A 20,828-nucleotide genomic window follows, 5' to 3' on the forward strand; every position below is an offset into this window, starting at 1 on the left:
AAAGCTCAGTTAAGCTCCTCTAGGCCTACAGCTCCCATGTGGTCCATTCCCTTTATTTTTTTATTATGATAGAATTGCTTTAAAAGAACTTATTTTTTAATTTACTTTTTAATTGAAGTATATCTGATTTACAGTGTTATGCTAGTTTCTGGTGTACAGCATAGTGACTCAGTGATACATATATATTCTTTTTCCATTATAGGTTATTACACAATACTGAATATAGCTCCCTGTGCTATACAGCAGGACCATGTTGTTTATCTTAAAAAATAACTTATTTTTAATTGCGGGAAAATGCACATAACGTAAAATTTACCACCTTAATTGTTTTTAAGTACAGTTCGGTGGTGTTAAGTCCATTCACATTGTTGTGCAACCATCCCCACCGCTCGCAGAACTGAATCCGTACCCGTTAAAACAACAGCTCCTCATACTCCTTCCCACAAAGCCCATGCGACCACAGTTCTGCTTTCGGTCTCTCTGAATTGGATTCTGCGTAAGTAGAACAGGTAGTACCTATCCTTCTGTGACGGGCTTATTTCACTCAGCGCCATGTTCTTCTCTTAAACAGCAGGAAATGGGGGGCAATGGAGTTGGGCTTCTTTCTAAAAAGCACTTCCTTCAAATGTGGCTATCCTCTAATTCAGCGAGAGCTCACCACCACAGATGAAAGCTTTGGACATTATCCTCCTGGGGTTCAAATCACCAACTCTGAATTCTACTACAGTTCAAAGACATGACAAAATGTTTAGTTTGTTCGGAGATGTGCCAGGATCATTGGCTCCACCGCCATCCATCATCCTCACCAGGGCTGGGCTGGTTAGATAGCTGGGTGGGGGGAAGGCTTGGCTCAGCTCCCTTGGCCCCTCCGTTTTCCAGTTGGCTTGTGCTGCTGGTCTGGACGCTTCCCTCTGTGGGGCGCTAGCGTCCTGGGATTCTGCATCACAGCTGCTAGCACTCTCTCTAAGTGAGGGGCCATGCTGGGCCAAGGTGATTAATTTTTAATGGGCCGGTCTGTGAGCAAATGGCTCCTTTTTGGAAGATGCATTAACCGCCAGGCCATAATTAGAGATCTGTCTCGCTGATTTTCAAGGGGAAATCTGGCAGCACCCTGGAACAGCAGCTCTCAAACCTGACACATGTTAGAGGCACCTGGGGAACTTAAAATCCCAAGGCTCAGGCCACCCACTAAGCAGATTGCATCAGATTCTCCGGGGGACGACCCAGGCAGGCATCAGTCATTTGAAAACTCCCCAGGTGACCCCAGTGCGGCATCCTAGGGATGCTCAGCTCATCGCCTTCGGAAAGGTAAGCAGGATTTTCACAGCCCCCCAGTTAGTGCAGGCTTCTATTTCTGGCTCTGCTCAAATGAGATGAATCCTTGAGTAGCCACAGCGGTCTTCTCCAGACGGCTGACCCACGGGAGGTAAACATTTACTGGACAATAACCAATAATCACAACAGCTGCCATTTATGGAGAACTTAGGATACGCTCGGCACTGGACCAGGTGCTGCTGTATTATCAGTGCATTTAATTATCAAAATGACTCTATGAAAAAAGTATAGAGAGGTGGGTCACCAACCAAGGCCCAGCTGGCAGTGCCGAGATTCCATCCCAGCAGGGAACAAAACCAAGACCCTGTAATCACAGAGCGTACATTTTTGGTAGGAAAAACAGCTGAACAAACAGATGTATAAGATGTCTGGTGGAGAGAGTGCTAGGAATAAAAAATAGAGCAAGATAAGGAGATAGAGTGATGGGCTGCGTGGGTGGTCCAGGCTTTTCCGACAAGGGGACATGCAGGCAGAGATGCGACTGAATCACAGGACTGGCCTTGTGGGGGAAGACGATCAGAGAACCCGATCTCTGAGTTGCAAGGCTTCCCTTTCTGTCCCCCACTCCTGTCCCCAAATCAGGGCACCTTTCTCATCTTCCCCCTCCAGCAAACCCTCCTCTCATTAACTCCCAGGTGAAAATAACTGAGATCCAGTTAGAAGGGGGAGGAACTAACATTCGTTAAGCATCCATTATGTGTAAAGGATTTTGCCAGCTTTTGCTCAGCTGACCTCCTGACAATCCTGTAAGATAGGTATTCATTTTATCATTTTATATCTGGGGAAATTCTTGTAGGCCCCTCCCCTCTGTCTGGCTTAGCTGGTAAGCCTTTGTGTTCCTGGACCCCTTCATCTCCAGATTCACAATTCCATAGGAGGGGGTGCCCTGAAGGCAGGGACCAGCTGTTTTATTTGTACCTGCCATGCAGGGTAGGTACCCATTTTAAATGCAGTAAATGAACTGGATAAAAATCTAAGCCAAAGGAATGACTGGTACGCCTGTGGTGGAATTTCAGACACTGACTACCCGTCAAGAGGAGACTGAAGTTTGCTGGCCCTGTTTGAATCGCAAAACAAAGGTAGCCACCACGGTCAAGTCCAGCCTTCTGAAACCTGGCGGGTCCCTCAGGTGTTTGGGTGTGGCTGCAGATTTCTGTTTGACACCACCTTGATGCTGCGCGTGGTAGCCGGGCCCTTGGGGCTGCTCATCTTGCCCAGGGCCAACCTAGAAGTCAGACTTAGGGCTTCAGTGCAGTCCTTCTAATTCAGTTTCACAAAGAGAATATTCATCCCCAAGCACCACCAAGTAATGTGTATAATATTTTCCAGGTGCTGACCATGTGCTAGGTGCCGCCTGAGCTCTCTCTGAGTTCTTTCAATTATCAGTCTCACAAGGTGGACCCTGTTACCGCCCCTGCCGGGAGTGACTGGGGGAGCTGAAGCAGGCCAATGACACAGTACCAAGGTCACCAAGTCCCTCAGCAGACAGTTCAGCCCCAAAGTTTCCCTCCTGCTGCCAGCCACCCCATTTCTGCTCACACACCGTCCCCTCACCAGAGGATTAAATTTCTCTCCTGTCCGGCTTGCAGAGAGCCTGCCCGGAAGAATAAAAGGCACTTCGTTGGGCTATTCACTTCTCGGAAGGGACTGAGGTATAAACCGCCACCTTTATTGAAGATAACTAAGATGGAATCCACAGACTAAGAAAAGTAAGAGACCGTTCATTGTCTTGCTTGTTTCCATCCAGGATCAGGTGGAACTTGGAAGGGCAGATTTTAGAGCCCGCAGGTGGCTTCATTACATAAATGGCTGTGGGAGGGGACTGGCATTGGGCTGGAGAAAGCTTACTGAGAGGTGTCAGAGTCCCTCTCTCACAGGGTCCCAAGAAGGGCAGGAGTCTAGGGAAGGAGGCAGTGGTCATTCAGGGCTCTGGCCGCAGGAAGGCCCCTGACCAGGGCGCAGCCTCTATGTAGGAAGGAAGTAGCTACAGGCAGAACTTGGTAGAAGGAGCCTGAAAAGCCCTGATGATGCTGAATTTGACTACCTGCCTGTCCTGGTGAAAGGCTTACCCACAGTCACTGCTTTTAGTTAAGGCGGTGTTTCCTGAAACAGGCCCACATCCCAGAGATGCTAATGGAGAGGTGAGGTGTGTGGACAAACACCCCTGGGACAGGTTGGTAGCAACCAACAGGTTTATTTATAGAGTCTCAGGGATTAAGGATGTAGCACCTGCCACATCTCTTTGTCCACATAACCATTTTTTTTTCGAGGTGCATCTTGGGGACCAATCTTGCTCAGGATATGCTCTGGGAAATGCTAGGTAAAGTCCTTGTTAACACGTTTACCTGGGAGAGGAAACATACTAACCTGTTTGCCCATTGTCTTCTTTTTTTTAATTTTTAAAATTTTTATTGAAGTATTGTTGATTTACAATGTTGTGTTAGTTTCTGGTGTACAGCACAGTGATTCAGTTATAAATATATATATATATTCTCTTTTTCATTATAGGTTATTACAGGAAATTGAATATAGTTCCCTGTGCTATGCAGTAGGACCTTGTTGTTTATCTATTTTATATGTAGTAGTTTGTATCTGCTAATCCCAAACTCCCAATTTATCCCTCCCCTACCCATTCCCCCTTTGGTAACCATAAGTTTGTTTTCTATGTTTGTCAGTCTGTTTCTGTTTTGTAAACAAGTTCATTTTTGTCATTTTTTTGATACCACATATAAGTGATATCATATGGTATTTGTCTTTCTCTGTCTGACTTACTTCACTTAGTATAATAATCTCTCGTTTCATCCATGTTCCCGCACATGGTATAATTTCATTCCTTTTTATGGCTGAGTAGTATTCCAGTGTGTGTGTGTATGTATGTATATATATATATACACACACACCACATCTTCTTTATCCAGTCATCTGTCATCAGACATTTAAGTTGCTTCCATGTCTAGTCTATTGTATATAGTGCTGCTATGAACATTGGGGTGCATGTATCTTTTCAAATTAGAGTTCCCTCTGGATATATGCCCAGGAGTGGGATTGCTGGATCATATGGTAAGTATTTTTAGCTTTTTAAGGAATCTCCATACTGTTTTCCATAGTAGCTGCACCAAACTACATTCCCACCCATAGTGTAAGAGGGTTCCCTTTTCTCCACAGCCTCTCCAGCATTTATTGTTTGTGGACTTTTGAATGGTGGCCATTCTGACTGGTGTGAGGTGAAACCTCACTGTAGTTTTGATTTGTATTTCTCTGATAATTAGCGATACTGAGCATTTTTTCATGTGCCTATTGGCGATTTGTATGTCTTCATTGGAGAATTGCTTGTTTAGGTCTTCTGCCCATTTTTGGATTGGGTTTTTTGTTGTTGTTGTTGTTATTAGGTTGTATGAGCTGTTTGCATATTCTGGAAATCAAGTGCTTGTCAGTTGCATCATTTGCAAATATTTTTTCCCATTCTGTAGGTTGTCTTTTTGTTTTGTTTATAGTTTCCTTTGCTATGCAAAAGCTTATAAGTTTAATGAGGTCCCATTTGTTTATTTGCTTTTATTTCTATTGCCCAGGTAGACTGCCCTAGATGAACATTGCTAAGATTTATGTCAGAGAATGTTTTGCCTATGTTTTCTTCTAGGAGGTTTATAGAGTCTTTTTTGTCTCATGTTTAAATCTTTAAGCCATTTTGAGTTTATTTTTTGCGTGTGGTGTAAGGGACTGTTCTAACTTCATTGATTTACAAGCAGCTTTCCCAGCACCACTTGTCCAGCGTTTATCATCTGTGACTTTTGAATGATGGCCATTCTGACCAGTGTGAGGTGATTCCTTGCTGTAGTTTGGTCCATCGTCCTCTATTCCATCAGCAAAGATTGCTCTCATTATGGCTCCTGCTGAAATGCACTCTGGGTGCATGGAAACTCACTCTGCCTCCCCCACTAGTCTCTGGGCCTCTGAGGACAGGGGCCATTGGATTTGCTGTGCCTTCTGGGGTCTGCAGGCAGAAGAGGTTGAAGGCAGGGTGACTGCACATTACAAAAGCTATGTGGGGACTGCAGGCTGCTGGGTGAGTAGCACTGAGGCCACCGCTCCATAGGGCACGGAAGAAGCACAGGCTGCATGGATGGGGAGGAGGGCGGCAAACCAGCCCATCTCCGATGTTGCTTCTGTCTGGGTCGGAGCCCAGGCTCAGTAGCCCTGCCTACCCTGACCTCGAGAAGGGCCTTCTCTCCTTGGTGACCAGGTAGCCACCCTGGATCACATCATCAACCAGAACTCATATCCTCTCTTTGCAGAAACATGTCTCTTCCTAGAAAAACTGCTGGTCCCTGGCGTGTCGCACTTTTGAAGTGCCCCACTGTTGAGAGGCTGCTGGGGTCACCTGCTCCAGAGAACGCTGGTCCCATTTCAGACAGATATTTTGACAGGCATTTATGAAGTGTTTCTGGTGGGCCTGGCCCCATGTGTGGCACTCTGAGTCAGGGGACTGTCCTCAGGGAGCTTACAACCCAATTCTGGGCAGTGAGTGTGCTGGTTTTACTGCAAAGATAATCATTAAACAAGCACCAAGTCAACACTGGGCGAGTGAGGGAAGATGGGGCAGTCACCATGTGGAGGCTGAAGCAGAAAGGGGGCCTGAGTGAATCCAGGCTGGGGAGGGGGGTGTTCCTTAAAAATAGGAAATTATGAACATAAAATTAGGTATGAAAATAAGTATTTTTGAATCAGAAAATGGCAGCACATTAAAAATTATAAAAAGCTGGCAAATGCCACAAACATGACGACACTCATAAAAATAACATTTTTACTAATTAGCTGCTTGGCAAACTGTGGGTAGCCAACATGTGAAGGGACTGCAAAATCTCTGATCATCTCTTCTCTGACAATCTTGTAATATAATTTTTTGCAGACAGAATTTAAAGCTGATTCAGTCTTTGAAAGACACTGGAAAAGATAACTCAGTCTTTCCTCTGATACGGTTGCTCCTTTCGTATGGCTGATATTTTCAAAGTTTCTTTCACCTTCTAAATGAGTTATCACTAATGTCATAAAATTTCAGGATTATTGTCATGTTGGGGAAAAACCTTATTAGGTATTCCTCTGTATATGAGCTCTAAGATTTGGGGGAATTTCCAGTTTTCTTAAGTGGCGACTAAATTTCCATGCTTTGAAATGATGAGATTCATCAACTGTCCATGATGTCTTAGCTGTCACATTCCATGAGTCGCAGGGTCGGCCCTGCTACTTGTCATAACACCGTGAGTTGACCTGGTGGACGCAGAGGGATTCCTGAAAAGATATTCCTATACCAAGATGCTGGCACTGACTTAACTCTATATGGACGTAACTGCAAACTGTATCAACATATCCTACTAAATGCATTCCCTAGCCCAACCTACCTTTGATTAGAGTCTCTGAACGCCCGGTCACACCAGCACCACCGAGTGTAAGGGGAAATGCAGTGGAGGGCAAGTCAGAATGCAAATACACCACTTCCTGACAAATTGCTGCCAAAACATCTTTCTTTGCAAATATTACAAAACTACGTGACCATGCTGGACCACGTTGTTAGGGTCCCTCTCAGGGCCTTGGTGGAGGGGGGTGCGGGTTTTGCAAGTGAAAAACCCTGAGTTGAGTCATGAGCTTCACGGTAAATGTGATCCCCACCAGGAGTAAAACAGCCCAAAGAAGGGGTCAGTGGCCAAGGAGGACAGAAAGATTTGGGAGAATTTCCAAGATTTTCAAGCTAGGAAAGCAGGTACACATTCTAGGAACCCTCCTTGGAGTAAACCATGGCAGGGCCCGTCTTCTCATCGGCGGAGGCAAACTGTCTAGAGAGCTGGTCACCTGGTGAGTTTGTGAAGAGGCCTGAGGAGGAATTTGCATCAGGAAGGATTACTGGAGGTTGAAGGATGTCTCCTTTCCTCCTCATACAAACAAGCTGGTACGATTTTTATCCACCAGAAAAGGTCTGTCTGATTTTTGGCCATCTAAAAAGTCCTCGCCACCTCACTCCCTTGAATTGCTTTACTAAGGGCCCAGACCCCTTGGTTTCAGTTTTAGAGGAACAACTAGACAAGCAAATTCCTTGCTTCCTCCGAGCAAATATGCAGGGATTATATTCTCAACTCTCAGGAATGCATTGGAAAGACTTTGGAGAACTAAGGGAGGTAGGAGAACGCACGAGCCCTGGGCGCTTAGAAGGCGGTGGGGGTCTGTGGAGGGAAAGGGCCCAGGAGGTGGGAGTGGGCACCAAAGAAAAAGTCTGCCTTCTTCATAGTTTTCCACCGCCCCACTCAGTGGGTCCTGCCCGCCCTTGGCAGATGGTTCTGCAGAAGAGTGGTGATCTTTGTTTCACTGTTTATGACAAAGCATTGCCAGTGACTTGGTTTTCAAAACTATAATAGACACAACAGTTGATGTGTGAACCTGTAGTTTATTCATTTTCTTAGCTGTATAGTATTCCAGTGTCTTCAGAGAGAGAGAATTTGTGAAGAGGTACTAGGTATTCTTTTGTTAGGTTTGCTTCTAGCTATCTGCTACATAAATAAAGAATTTGGCTGGTCTTTAGTCCCAGTTCCTGGCAGGGAGCCTCTAGACCCTCTGGAATTTCCTAAGTGATAGGAGTGTCTTTGTGACTCATGAAGGACCCCTGGACAGTTGCAGGATGGGTCTGGCCCAAAAGACCATATAATTAGAGGACTAAGGGGTTGGAGATTCAGATCATTCAGGTGGTCAATGATTTAATCAATCATGCCTCAGCAGTGAAACTGCAATAAACACTCTGAACACTGGTTGAGTGATACACAGTAATCTGCTGAGAGGGTGAGCAAGAATTTGTCACATTCAGGACCCTCCTAGACCGTGCCCTATGGGTCTCTTCTTTCGACTGTTGTGATTTGTATCCTTTATAATAACACTGTCATCTTAAGTAAAGGGCTTTCCTGAGTTCTGTGAGTCTTTCAAGTGAGGTGGTATAGGAGCCCCCAGATTTGTAGCCTGAGCACTCCCAAATTTGTAGTGCATGACTTGAAGTGAGGGCAGCCCTACGGGGGGACTGCCCTTAACCTGTGAAGTTTGTCTTAACTCTGGGTAAGAACCGAATTACTAGGTTACCAAGTATTGTTTGATTGCTATTATAAGTGGTACATTATTTAAAATTATGTTTTCTGCTTTCAGCCAGTGTACAGAGATGAAGTTGATTTTTGTATACTGATCTTATATTCAGCAACACTACTAAGGTTTTTTTATTAAATCTATTAATTTGCCTGTAGATTGAGGTTTTATTTAGACAACCAGATCATCTGTGAATAATAACAATTTTGCTTGGCAAGGACTAGTGCAATGATGACAAGAAGTGGCAACCGTAGCACGTTCTTCTTAAAAAAAAAAAGCTTTTAACATTTCATTATTAAGTATAACATTGTTGAAGAGTTCTGGTCGAAACCATTTTTTAGATGAAAGAAATTCTTTTATTCCTAGTTAGTATGAGTTTTTATTTTTCACAGATACTGAATTTTCTGGAATATTTTCCCATCTTTATTCAGATGATCATGTGGCCTTTTTCCCCTCCTTTTGTTTCTCGTTAAGTCAACATAATAAATTTTCTAATGTTAAACCAACTTTACAATCCTGGGATGAATTCAATTTGGACACGATATTTTTTTTATATATTGGGGAACTTGGTTTGTTCTGAGTTTTTGTAACTATGTTCGTAAGTGAAAGAAAGGGCTCTGTCATTTTCCTTTCCATATCACACTTGTCTGGTTTTGGTAGCAAGGTTATAATGCAGGGGAGCATTTCCTCTTTTTCTATTCTCTATGAGAGTTTGATAAAAATCAGTTATTTGTTATTTAACAGTTATTTGTTATTTACAGAACTTGTCTGTAAAACTCTAGGGCTTGAGGTTTTCTTTGTGAGATTTTTTATTGGCTTTTCTGTTTATTATTGTTATTGGCGGGGAGGGAATTAGGTTTATTTACTTTTTTTTTTAATGCAGGTACCCGGGATTGAACCCAGGACCTCATGCATGCTAAGGAGGCAGTCTATCAATTGAGCTATACCCTCCCCTATGGGATTTTAAACTATTGATTCAGTTTCTTTAATGGTTACTGCGTTATTGAGCTGTTCTTTCCACTTCTTTTCTGAATGCTGGGACAGGGCAGTGAACAAAGCAGATAAACTGCAACCTGTACTGTCCACATGCTACTCTTGTAGGGCAGGTGTTTTTATTCCTATTTTGCAGATGAGTAAAGTAAGGCTTAGAAAATAATGCCGTGACCCAGCCAGTTAAGTGCTGAAGCTGTGAATGAGCCGGCTCTTGTTTTGAACAGCTGTGCTATACTCCCCATCAGCAATTCTCACACTGAATCACCTGGAGGGCTTGTTAAACTCAGATCCTTGGGCTCCACCCCCAGAGAGTTTCCGACTCAGAGTCTGGAGCGGGGCCAGAGAACGTTCATGGCTAAAAAGTTCCCAGGTGATGCTGATGCTGCTGGTCTGGGGACCCCACTTTGAGAACCGCTGCTCTGTACGCAGGACCAAGACTGAGTTCCTCGCTGCTGCTTTCACACCCTTCCCCCTTCCCCTCCTCACCACGTCTCTCTTCTGAGTGTGCACAGGGGGCCCCACATCGGGCTGACTCCCTGCATGCTCCCAGGACCTCACCCCACCGCTGCCAGCCAGTCACCATCTGTGTCTAAGTGTGTAATTGCCCCTAATTAAACACGTTCTCACTTACACTCCACGTAAACAAGTTACACTGGGAAAAGGGGCTGTTCCTGCACCTGACTTCTCAGGCTGTGTCACAGGCAGCACGCAGCTCACGCCAGCTGATGCTGACTGCGTCAGCGCCCGGCTGGATGACGACGAGGGTCCTTGGGTCCGGAAAAGACCCAGGACTGGAACCACACGGGTTTTCAGGGTGGGTGCTCCTTGGTCCTCCCTTTCTCCATCTCCGTGTTGATGGTGACTTTAATGGTTCTTTTTGGCTTGTTGCAGTACCTTCAGACTCATCAGCCCGATCCCTCTGGTTCTTCCTCATCGGCCCCCATCTCCTGCCTTCTCCCTCTTCTCCCTGGGGTCCCACTCTGCCGGGGATGAGACGTCCACCACCCCTGCCCTCATCTGGAAGGGCTCCTCCCTCCTTCCCACTGACATCCTAAAAACCCTGCGAGGCTCACATCATGCCCCACCTCCTCGGGACGTCCTCTTTGATCCCTCCAGCTCCAAATCACCTCTAACTTAGAAGGAAAAAGGGACCAGAAGGGGAGGCAGGGAAAGGAGAGGCTCCATCTGTGTCACTCATTCCACACTGGCTAGGTGCCACCTTGTCTGACTGGCTAAGATTTTAGTCATCGTTCTGTCTTTCCAGTTGGATCATCTGCTCCCGACAGGCAGGGAGCAGCAGTCATAGTCAACGCTGCTATTTATCCAGGGCTTAGCATTCAGACTGATTTCTCAGAGTGACCAGGTGAGGGAGTAGCCTAGTCTTCCTCTTATAGTGTCCAGCACAGACGTTCCACATTCTGCTGCTGGCGACTGCGGTGACAGGTTACTGACTGACATCTGAATGCTACTCTCTTTCCTCCTCTTCCAGGCAGGATGGTGTGGGTGCAGAGTGAAAAAGCGACCAGTGTCAGATCTTTCTGGTGAATCAGTGGCTACCAACATGGTGTCACCGAAGCCCGCTCTATGCAGATAATTCCCGGGGCCTGATCCTCCCACCTTCAGAATAAATTACACGGGGTAATACCCTGGGTATGCAGGAAGCCACCGTTCAAATGCAGAAAGACACCTGCCATTCATTCAACAAGTATTAAATTTTCACAGCTGGGGAGGTACACACAGACATGAGCCCGCATTAAGGAGTTTATAACAGGCTCTGCTGGGTAGAGAGGACACCACGAGGAGCAGGAATGCTTGGTTAGTTGAGTCTCATTGAGGAGTTTGCCCGTTGTCTCTCAGCAGGATTCTGGGGGAACAGGACACCAGAGGTGAGGAGGAGGGACACGTTTGGCCCATGAGACAGGGATTATTAAGGGCACTGATAGCCCTGGGTGGGCTGGGGACCCTCCGTGCATGGGTCGGGGGTGGAGGGGGGTTAGTGGAGAGTGGAGACTGAGAACCCTCCATCTAAGCTCAGTGGCTCAGCCCACCTGGGGCAGCCCTCAGAGAACCTGAACCCAGCAAGACTGGGACGTCCCTGGGGGAAGTCGTTCTGGAAGACCAAGATTTCCAGAGAGCAGAAGGTCTGCCCTGTGTGTACAAAGCCCCATGACTTTCTTTTGATTTTAATTGTTTGGGATAGAAATATTCCCTAAATATCCAAGGCAACATTTTCAGTAGCTTCACAGTCTTCTCTTTCTCCCATGCTCTTTTTTTTTTTTCCCCAAGCAGCAGGACCTTTTTGATTTTCCCCATCCAAAGTCTTGCAAATACTGAGCACTCCTTTTTGAATCAGAGATGGGAAGTCACAGTCCTGCTCAGGGGCCTCCCCTGCATCCCTGCGCCACCCCTGGGCAGAACCCCGGGGCTCCAAAGAACACATATGAAAGCATATGTGGTGGAAACAGCACTGGACGGCCAGTCAGAAGTCCTGGAGGGAAGCCTGGCCCTCCCGCTCACCAGGCACGTAAGCCGAGGCCGGCCTCTTAGCCACACTAAGTCTTACTCTCCTCATCTATCAAATGGGGGACAATAATATGAGCCCTGCCTTTCCCTTAGGATTATCGTGGGAACCAAATGATAATCAAATATGTGGACAGTACATGCACACTTGAAAGTGCTCCCCCCTCAAGGTCCTGTTGTCCTTCACGTTATACACATCACTGACTGCTTAAAATGCACTGTGATTTAACATCCTTTCTGCAGGGTCAAGAATTTGAACATCATGGTTCTGAGCCATCACACACTGCAGCTCTCAGAAATCAAAGGGAGGCAGAAGCCCCTTTCAAGAGCCTGATGCCTGTGACTCTTTGTTCTTTGTGATGTTGGCCTTTCTATTTTTCCCCGTCTCCTTCCTCGTCAGACTACCGGCTGTCACTTCCCTCCACTCTAAGGGTGCCTGTCTACTCCCTGGTTTGCTGCCTCTGATCCACCGTGGACTTGACAACCGGATAATGAAGTTTATGAGAGCTGCGTGTAAAGTGAGGGTACACAGACTCAGGCAAAATGTACAATAAACTCCATGTCCGGGCTACGCACCATCTGTTCAGCAGCCAAGGATCCTTTTGACTTCCGTTTTGCCTGTGGCTCAGATGAACGAGGCTGCAAAACAGAGGAACTGCTGTTCTCACTCCTGAGCTCAAAACTTCTGCTCAGCTTGGGAGCCGCCAGCCAATCCTCACACGTGCTGTCCCACTGCAGGACCCCACAGGAGGACCCTAGATCAAAGCTGAGGTGACAAACAGGTGTCCTTGTGCCAAGTTCTCTGACCCCAGGTTCTGGCTGCCTTTGGTTCTTTGGGTTTCATCCTTGCCGCGAGCCCTGCTCTGTTCCACCAAGTAATAAGAAGAGCTCCCATTTCTTGAGGGCTTCCCACCCCTGCCAGGCGCTTTGCATTCTTGATCTCAGTTTATCCTTAACACACCTGGCTAAAATAGATGCTGTTATTTCCTTCTTACAGGTATGAAAACTGAGCTCAGAGAGGATGGGTGACTTGCTCAAGGTCACATAAGTTTTAAGAAGTAGAATCAGGGCTGGAACCCTGACTGCTGCTCTTCAGAGTTCCTTCTCCTGGGCTCTCAACAGTGAATCCAAGGCCCTGCTACATCCTGGATGTCCAGAGTCTCTCTTACAAGAGGCAAGTGAGTGGTCTGCACCAGAAATCTCACACGTACCTTTTAGCCTGTGGAGAACAGGAAAGATGTCCTCCGGAGAGCAGGATTGGGGTGCATCACCAGGACTGGGGGAGGCCCTGCTCTGGATGAGAAAACCCAAGGCCCAGGCTACAGGGAGAGAAGAGTCAGGTGGTGTGGTTTCTGGAGCAGCAGGGAGGTTGCCTGAAAAACACGAGGCCACCTGCTGGCTGATGCCTGAAAATTCCTTAACCTGGGATTCAACCTTCTCTTTCACAGTCGAGAGTAAAACTTAAAACAGAAACATCTCCCAATTCTGTGGCCATACATTAAAATTCATGCCAAAGTGTAAATGACTGATACCAGCTCCCTTTTTAAGATCCATGGAGGGTTTTGAGAGAAGGAAGAGGTACCCAGTGGTGCTCCTGTGGGCATAAGGAAGGATGGGAAAGACAATGGGGGACAGCAAACTGAGAATGGAAGCTCTAATGTGGGCAAAAGAATGCAAGAGGGGAGACTGAGAGATTACCGGATCTACCAACTCTGCAGTATTGTCTAAAACTGGTCCTGGCTTCAGATAGTCTCACTCTCTTAAAACATGGGAGACATTCTCTGCACAAAGGTGCACTGGGCCTGCTGAAAATCTTTAAGTAAAATCCGAGAATGATTTAAAAAACCTATTTTGCAAAGGAATTCTTCAGGCTTTTTTTTTTTTTCAATGCTCTGACTTGAAGATGATTGGTTTTGGAAAATTGCCTCTACTTGAATGCCACATGGGCATTTAAATGACAACGTGTCCGTAGGAGATTCCATATATAGGCAGAGTAGGCTCTTATAAATAATATGCCCTAGGATCTATTAAGTTCAATGGCACTGCTTTTCATAACGTTTCTCCATCAGAAAACAAAATGTTAAATTTCAACTGACCAGGAATCCTTTCTTAATAAATATCGTTAAGTCAAATTCTTGCTCCTTCTCTATGTCTTGCCCTTCCTGGACATGCTTTGCCTTCTTGCAAGACAGATTTATACTTTAGTTTTTAATTGCAAAAGTGGTAGAGGTTTGTTTAAAAAATTTTCAGTCATTAAAGCAATAAGCTTTTAAGTGAAAATTATTCCTTGATTCTCAAGATACCCCCCAACCCCATTCTCTAAAGGGAATAGCAACTTAGTGTAATTCCTTCTTCCTTCCCTCTCTCCATCCATACACATATACTTTCTTTCCAACAATGAAATAATTCTATTATGTTTTACTTTAACCTGCTTTCTTCACCTCAATTACAGACGACTTCTTATTAGGGAAAAAAAGAGCTTTTTAAATGGCTACACAGTGAGTGCACAGTCCCTTTGTTATTTACAGTCTCTGTTCAAAACTTTAAATTTTTGCTCCAGATGTCTTGTTCCCTCCATGAGTTTGGGTGCTCTGAAATATGTCAGCCTAGGTTAACTCACTGTGTCAGGCTGTTGTTAGCATCACGATGCTCTTCTGGAAGGAAATGAGTGTCATTTACCTATAAACTCACACCTGGATCTGAAACAGTAGGAGTGGGAATGGGTTAGAAATGTGAAAGTCCAACCTGAACAGTATCGCTTTAGAACAGGGGTACAGCTATCACTGTCCTGTTCTGCCGTCTGTTAAGAAGGGGCCCTTCAGGGAGGGTATAGCTGAGTGGCAGAGTGCATGCTTAGCATGCATGAGGTCCTGGGTTCAATCCCCAGTACCTCCATTAAAAATAAATTAAATACACCTGTATTCCCCCTGCCCCCCCCAAAAAAAACCTACAAAAAAGGGGAGCCCTGGAGAGAAGCAAAGTCAGAGCTGCTGGCTGCATAGGTCACTGTAATGACCTTGAAACAGCCAAGGCAGGTGAAGCAGGAAAGCCAGCTTGGGAGAGCCTTCTGGGGGCTCTAACTCAGGCCTGGCCCCCCTTCCTTCCAGGCTGTCCCTGTCAAGGCTTTGTGGAGATGTCTAGGGGGACAGAGTTTAAGGTGGATTTGCCAGGGATCTCAGATCCATCCTCTCTTGCCTCCTTGGTCTCACAGTTCAGAATCTGACACCTCAGTCCTGACTCTGCTCCCCACTCCTCCAATCAGCCAAAGTGGAGCAGTACCCATCTCTTGGCTGGCCCTGGGCACCCATGCCCCTAAATAACTGAGACAGACTTCAGGAAAGTCTCACTGCATGTAGCAGACGTGTCCCTGAAAACTTGGGCCCACGCTGGCCGGAGGAAGGTCTCCATCTGCTTAAAATGTACAGGCTTAAAGGGAAGTGCGTTTGCAAAACGCACTTCGGGTTGGTAATATCAGGAGCCATGTCTGAGAAGAAAATCCACTGTACAAGGAGGAAGCAGAAGGAAGCAGAATGTTACAAAGAGTATCACGTAGACAAAGTTTCAGTGCTACTGAGGAGACGGTTTGGTATTCCAGCGAAATGAGGGTTAAGCACAAAAGGCTTTTTGTTTCAATCCCTGTGGCTGGAAATATCTCTGAAATGTCCCCATTCGATTTCCTGCCTTGGTGCATGGCACCCAGGGAACAGAATTCAATTTTGGATGACTGACTGACTTTCTTAGCTTCCGAGTCTTTGTGAATTTTAGTTCATTCTGGTGGCAGGCTACAGAAAGACGCGTAGAAAATGTGGAAGTCATTTGGCCTTTGGTGTTCAGCCTCAGAACTGATTTGAAGTGAAAAATCCAAAGAACAGTGGAATTCCTGATGAGACTTGTATTTGTTTTGTTGTCATCCATTTGCTCCACACAGCTAAAGCCAGATTTTACTATCATCTCGGGCAAGACAGTTTTGGTGGCGATGGGGGGGGGGGGGCTCTCCAGGTAGTGACACGAGCTGATTTCTAGGCTCTTCTGTTTCATGGCCCTCAAAGTCTGTGTCTGAGAACCATGCTGCTCCGGTTAGTTGAGAGTTCCTGTTAATTGCTGTTTTGCTAACTACCGCGCGCCCCTTGCTCATCAGGAAACTCATCAAGCCCGGACATGCTGGCTCCTGCCGCAGGACTCTCTGTGAAGGCTGCAGACATACGTCACTGTAACAACAGAAGCCTCCAGGGGAACTGGACACGCCAAGGGTCATTATCTGGCACCGCTCAAGAAGATGATAGTCTTTAAACCTGACCGTTTCTCCCAAACACAGTCTGAGGGTGATGTGAACAGAGCGGCCTTCCTTGGGGAGGCTGAGGTGCAGGGCAGAGACCAGACGTTCAGGGGTGAAGACTGCTTTGATCTTACACAGTCTTGCATCTAGAATTTTGGGGTCTCTGTCTTGAGATAGGTCTGAGGCGACGATGCTGGGATGGGAGTCCTTGACTAGCATGAGCATCTGTCTCGAGGCTGGTGTCCTGTGGTCACAGTGCCTCCTCATATGTGCACAGCACGTCCATATCTCTGAGTGTGTGCTCAGTTTTGAACACAGGTCTCCCCTACAGGAGCGTGTAGGATGTAGGCGCACAATCTCTTTCTTGACAGTGAGAAGGCTGAGCCCTGCAGGGTGGGGTGATCTGCTCAAGGTCACACAGTAATGCCTGGGAGGCAGGGGGGGATCCCAGGCCCCTGATGCCAGCCCCTTGGTCTTTCTTCCCGTCTTTGAGGAGATCCCATATTGCTTTAGATTCTAATCCCGCTTCTGCACCCTCAGGAGGGAAGAAAAGCAGGTCCTGGTCACCTGGTGAGTGGGGAGTGGAATGGAGTCTAGCAATCAGATCATCTGAACCTCAGGCCAGGATTTTGTTCCCAAATGAGCAACTTCTTTATGTCTGTGCACTCCTAGTGGGCTGTGGGATGCCCACTGTGAATCTCCTGAGCAGGGAGGCTCAGAAGAGGAAACAGGAAGGCGTGAAGGATTTGGGGTCGGGGTGGGGAGGGAGGAGAGAGGAGAAGGGCAGGTGAGCAAAGCCGGGGCTGGTACCGCCTCCTGGGAGCCAAGTGTGCAAATGTGATGACACCTGCAGGTCACCCCACACGCTGCTCCTGGCCCTCTGGCCCCAGTCCTGTCTTTATCCCTGCAGCAGCCTCCATCCTACTCAACTTCATCATCCTAGGACCTTTTGCTGATGGTCCCTAGAGGCCCCCATAGGGGTGTTCAGTCCAGCCTGCCTTCCTCTGGACGCCTCAGGACTATATATTCTTTTTCATTATAGGTTATTACAAGCTATTAAATATAGTTCCCTGTGCTATACAGTACGACCTTGCTGTTTATCTACTCTATATACAGTAGTTTATATCTGCTAATCCCAAACTCCCAATTCATCCCCCTCCTCCATATTTCCCCTTTGGTAATCATAAGTTTGTTTTCTATGTCTGTGAGTCTCTTTCTGTTTTTAAAATAAGTTCATTTGTCTCATTTGTTTTTGATTCCACAGATAGGGGATATGTGATATTTGCCTTTCTCTGACTTACTTCACTTAGTATGACCTCTAGGTCCATCCATATTGCTGTAAATGGCATTTATTTCATTCTTTTTTATGGTGGAGTAGTAGTACTCCATTGTGTGTGTGTGTGTGTGTGTGTGTTATATACATATCTCCAGTCATCTGTCGAAGGACATTTCGGTTGCTTCCATGTCTTGGCTATTGTAATAGTGCTGCTATGAACACTGGGGTGCATATATCTTTTTGAATTAGAGTTTTCTTTCTTTCTTTTTTTTTTTTTTTGGCTATATACCCAGGAGTGAGATTGCTGGGTCATACAATAGTATTTAGGTTTTTTTGAGAAAACTCCATACTCTTTTCCAGTGACTACACCAATTTATATTCCAACCAACAGTGTTAAGAGGGGTCCCTTTTCTCCACATCCTCGCCAACATTTGTTATTTGTGTTCTTTTCGATGGTAGCTTTTCTCACAGGTGTGAGGTGATATCTCGTGGTGGTTTTAATTTGCATTTCTCTGATTATAATGATGTTGAGCATCTTTTCATGTGCCTGTTGGCCATTTGTATGTCTTCTCTGGATAAATGTCTATTTAGGTCTTCTGCCCATTTAAAAATTGGGGATTTTTTTTGATGTTGAGTTGTATGAGCTGTTGATATATTTTGGACATTAACCCTTTATTGGGCATATCCTTTGCAAATATTTTCTCCCATGCAGTAGGCTGTCTTTTCATATTGTTGATGGTTTCCTTTGCTGTGCAAAACTTTTAAGTTTAATTAGGCCTGATTTGTTTATTTTTGCTTTTATTTCTTTAGCTTTAGGAGACAGATCCAAAAAAATATTGCCATGATTTATGTCAAAGATTGTTCTGCCTGTGTTTTCTTCTAGGAGTTTTATGGTTTCCAGACTTACATTTACATCTTTAATCTATTTTGAGTTTATTTTTGCATATGGTATTAAAGAATGTTCTAGTTTCATGCTTTTACATGTAGCTGTCCAGTTTTCCCAGCACTGCTTACTGAAGAGACAATCTTTTCTTCATTGTATATTCTTACCTCCTTTGTCATAGATTAACTGATCATAAGTATGTGGGTTTATTTCTGGGCTCTCTATTCTATTCCATTGATCTATGTGTCTGTTTTTGTGGCAATACCAAACTGTTTTGATTGCTGTAGCTTTGTAGTATAGTCTGAAGTCAGGGAGCATGATACCTCCAGCTCTGTTCTTTCTGAAGATTGTTTTACTGTTTGTGGTCTTTTATGTTTCTATACCAATTTAAAAATTATTTCTTCTAATTCTGTGAAAAATGTCATTGGTACTTTTGATAGTAACTGCACTGTGTCTGAAGATTTTCTTGGGTAATATGCTCATTTTAACAATATTAATTCTTTCAATCCATGAAAATGGTGTATCTTTCCATCGGTTTGTCTCTTCCTCAGTTTCTTTCATCAATGTCTTACAGTTTTCCAAGTACAGGTCTTTTACCTCCTTAGGTAGGTTTATTACTAGGTATTTTATTCTTTTTGATGCAGTGGTAAATGGGATTGTTTCCTTAATTTCTCTGTCTGATAGTTCATTGTTAGTGTATAGAAGTACAACAGACTTCTGTATATTAATTTTGTATCCTGCAACTTTACCGAATTGATTGATGAGTTTTAGTACTTTTCTGATGGTGTCTTTAGGATTTTCCATGTATAGTATCATGTCATCTGCAAACAATGACATGTCATCTCCAAACAAAACAAATTTGGATTCCTTTTATTTCTTTTTCTTGTCTGTTTGCTGTGGCTAGGACTTCCAATACTATGTTGAATAAAAGAGGTGAGATTGGGCATCCTTGTCTTGTTTCTGATCTTGGAGGAAAAAGAGCTTTTAGCTCTTCACTGTTGAGTATAATGTTAGCTTATATATTATGCTGAGGTATGTTCCCTCTGTGCCCACTTTCTGGAGAGTTTTTATCATAAATGGATGTTGAATTTTGTCAAAAGCGTTTTCTGCATCTATTGAGATGATCACATGGTTTTTATTCTTCAATTTGTTAATGTGGTGTATCACACTGATTTGCAGATATTGAAAAATCCTTGCATCCCTGGGTTAAATCCCACTTGATCATGGTGTATAATCCTTTTAATGTATGGTTGGATTCAGTTTGCTAGTGTTTTGTTGAGGAAGAATTCAGCACCACCAAACCCAACTTTACCTCAAATGTTAAAAGAACTTCTCTAGTCGTCAAACCACAAGAAAAGAGAACAAAAAGGAGAGGGGAGAAAAAGACCTACAAAGGATTGCTTTGGCAATTCAGGATCTTTTATAGTTCCATATAAATTTTGGAATGATTTGTTCTGGTTATATGAAAAATGTCATGGGTGTTTTGACGGGGGTTACATTGGATCTGTAGATTAATTTGGGTAGTACAGCCATTTTGATAGTGTTGATTCTTCCAATCCAAGAGCATAAGATATCTTTCCATTTCTTTGTATCATTAATTTCTTTCATCAGTGTTTTACAGTTTTCAGAGTAGAGGTAACCTCCTTGGTTAAATTTATTTCTAGGTATTTTGTTGGTTTTGATGCCATGGAAATGTCAATGCCAGTTATAAAATTCTGGTTTTTGAAGTGCAAAAAAAGAAAAAGAAAAAGTGAATGAAGGGCCGCAAGTGGCAAATTAGCCTTTTTTATGGGTGAGTTGTATTCCTTTGCATGTATATGCTATATCTTCTTTATCCATTCATCTGCTGATGTGCACTTGGGATGCTTCCATGTCTTGGCTATTGTAAATAGTGCTGCTGTTGATAGCGGGGTGTATGTATCTTTTTTAATTAATGCATTTGTTTTTCTCAGGTGTATGTCCAGGAGTGGAACTGCTAGGCCATATGGTGGTTCTGTTTTTGGGTTTTTGAGAAACCTCCATATTGTTTTCCATGGTGGCTGCACCGGTTTGCATTCCCATCAGCAGGGTAGGGGGTTCCCTTTTCTCCACATCCTTGCCAACATTTGTTGCTTGTGTTCTTTTTGATGCTGGCACTCAGGTGTGGGATGGTGTCTCACTGATTTTGATGTGCATCTCCCTGATCATGGTGATGTGGAGCAGCTTATCATGTTCCTGTGGGCATCTGCATTTCCTCCTTTAGAAAAATGCTGTTCTTCTGCCCATATTTTAAATGGGTTGTTTGTTTGCTTTTTAATTGAAGTACAGTTGATTTAAAATGTAAAAAACAACAAAGAAAAAAGAGTCTACCTGATTATTAGTGTACAAAGTAACAAATGTAAAAAAAAAAAAAAAGTAAAACTTTTGTGCTTCAAAGGTAACACCAAGAAAGT

General features: G+C 44.6%; 1 protein-coding gene and 1 long non-coding RNA gene across 7 annotated transcripts in view; one reads left to right on the forward strand and one right to left on the reverse strand.

The window, feature by feature from the left end:
- LOC107033656 (uncharacterized) overlaps window positions 1–13,483 on the forward strand; it is a 38,110-nt gene extending 24,627 nt beyond the window's left edge. For 2 of the 4 annotated variants that reach the window (XR_012065729.1, XR_012065732.1), the window contains exons 3-4: window positions 12,362–12,732; window positions 12,959–13,483. This is a non-coding gene — a long non-coding RNA (uncharacterized lncRNA). The other 2 variants (XR_012065730.1, XR_012065731.1) reach the window with 2 other exon arrangements.
- MAPK4 (mitogen-activated protein kinase 4) overlaps window positions 1–20,828 on the reverse strand; it is a 150,085-nt gene that overhangs the window by 18,405 nt on the left and 110,852 nt on the right. The gene's annotated exons all lie outside the window — the stretch shown is intronic.

The sequence above is a fragment of the Vicugna pacos genome, chromosome 30 (genome assembly GCF_048564905.1).
Source record: "Vicugna pacos chromosome 30, VicPac4, whole genome shotgun sequence".
Lineage (NCBI taxonomy): Eukaryota > Metazoa > Chordata > Mammalia > Artiodactyla > Camelidae > Vicugna > Vicugna pacos.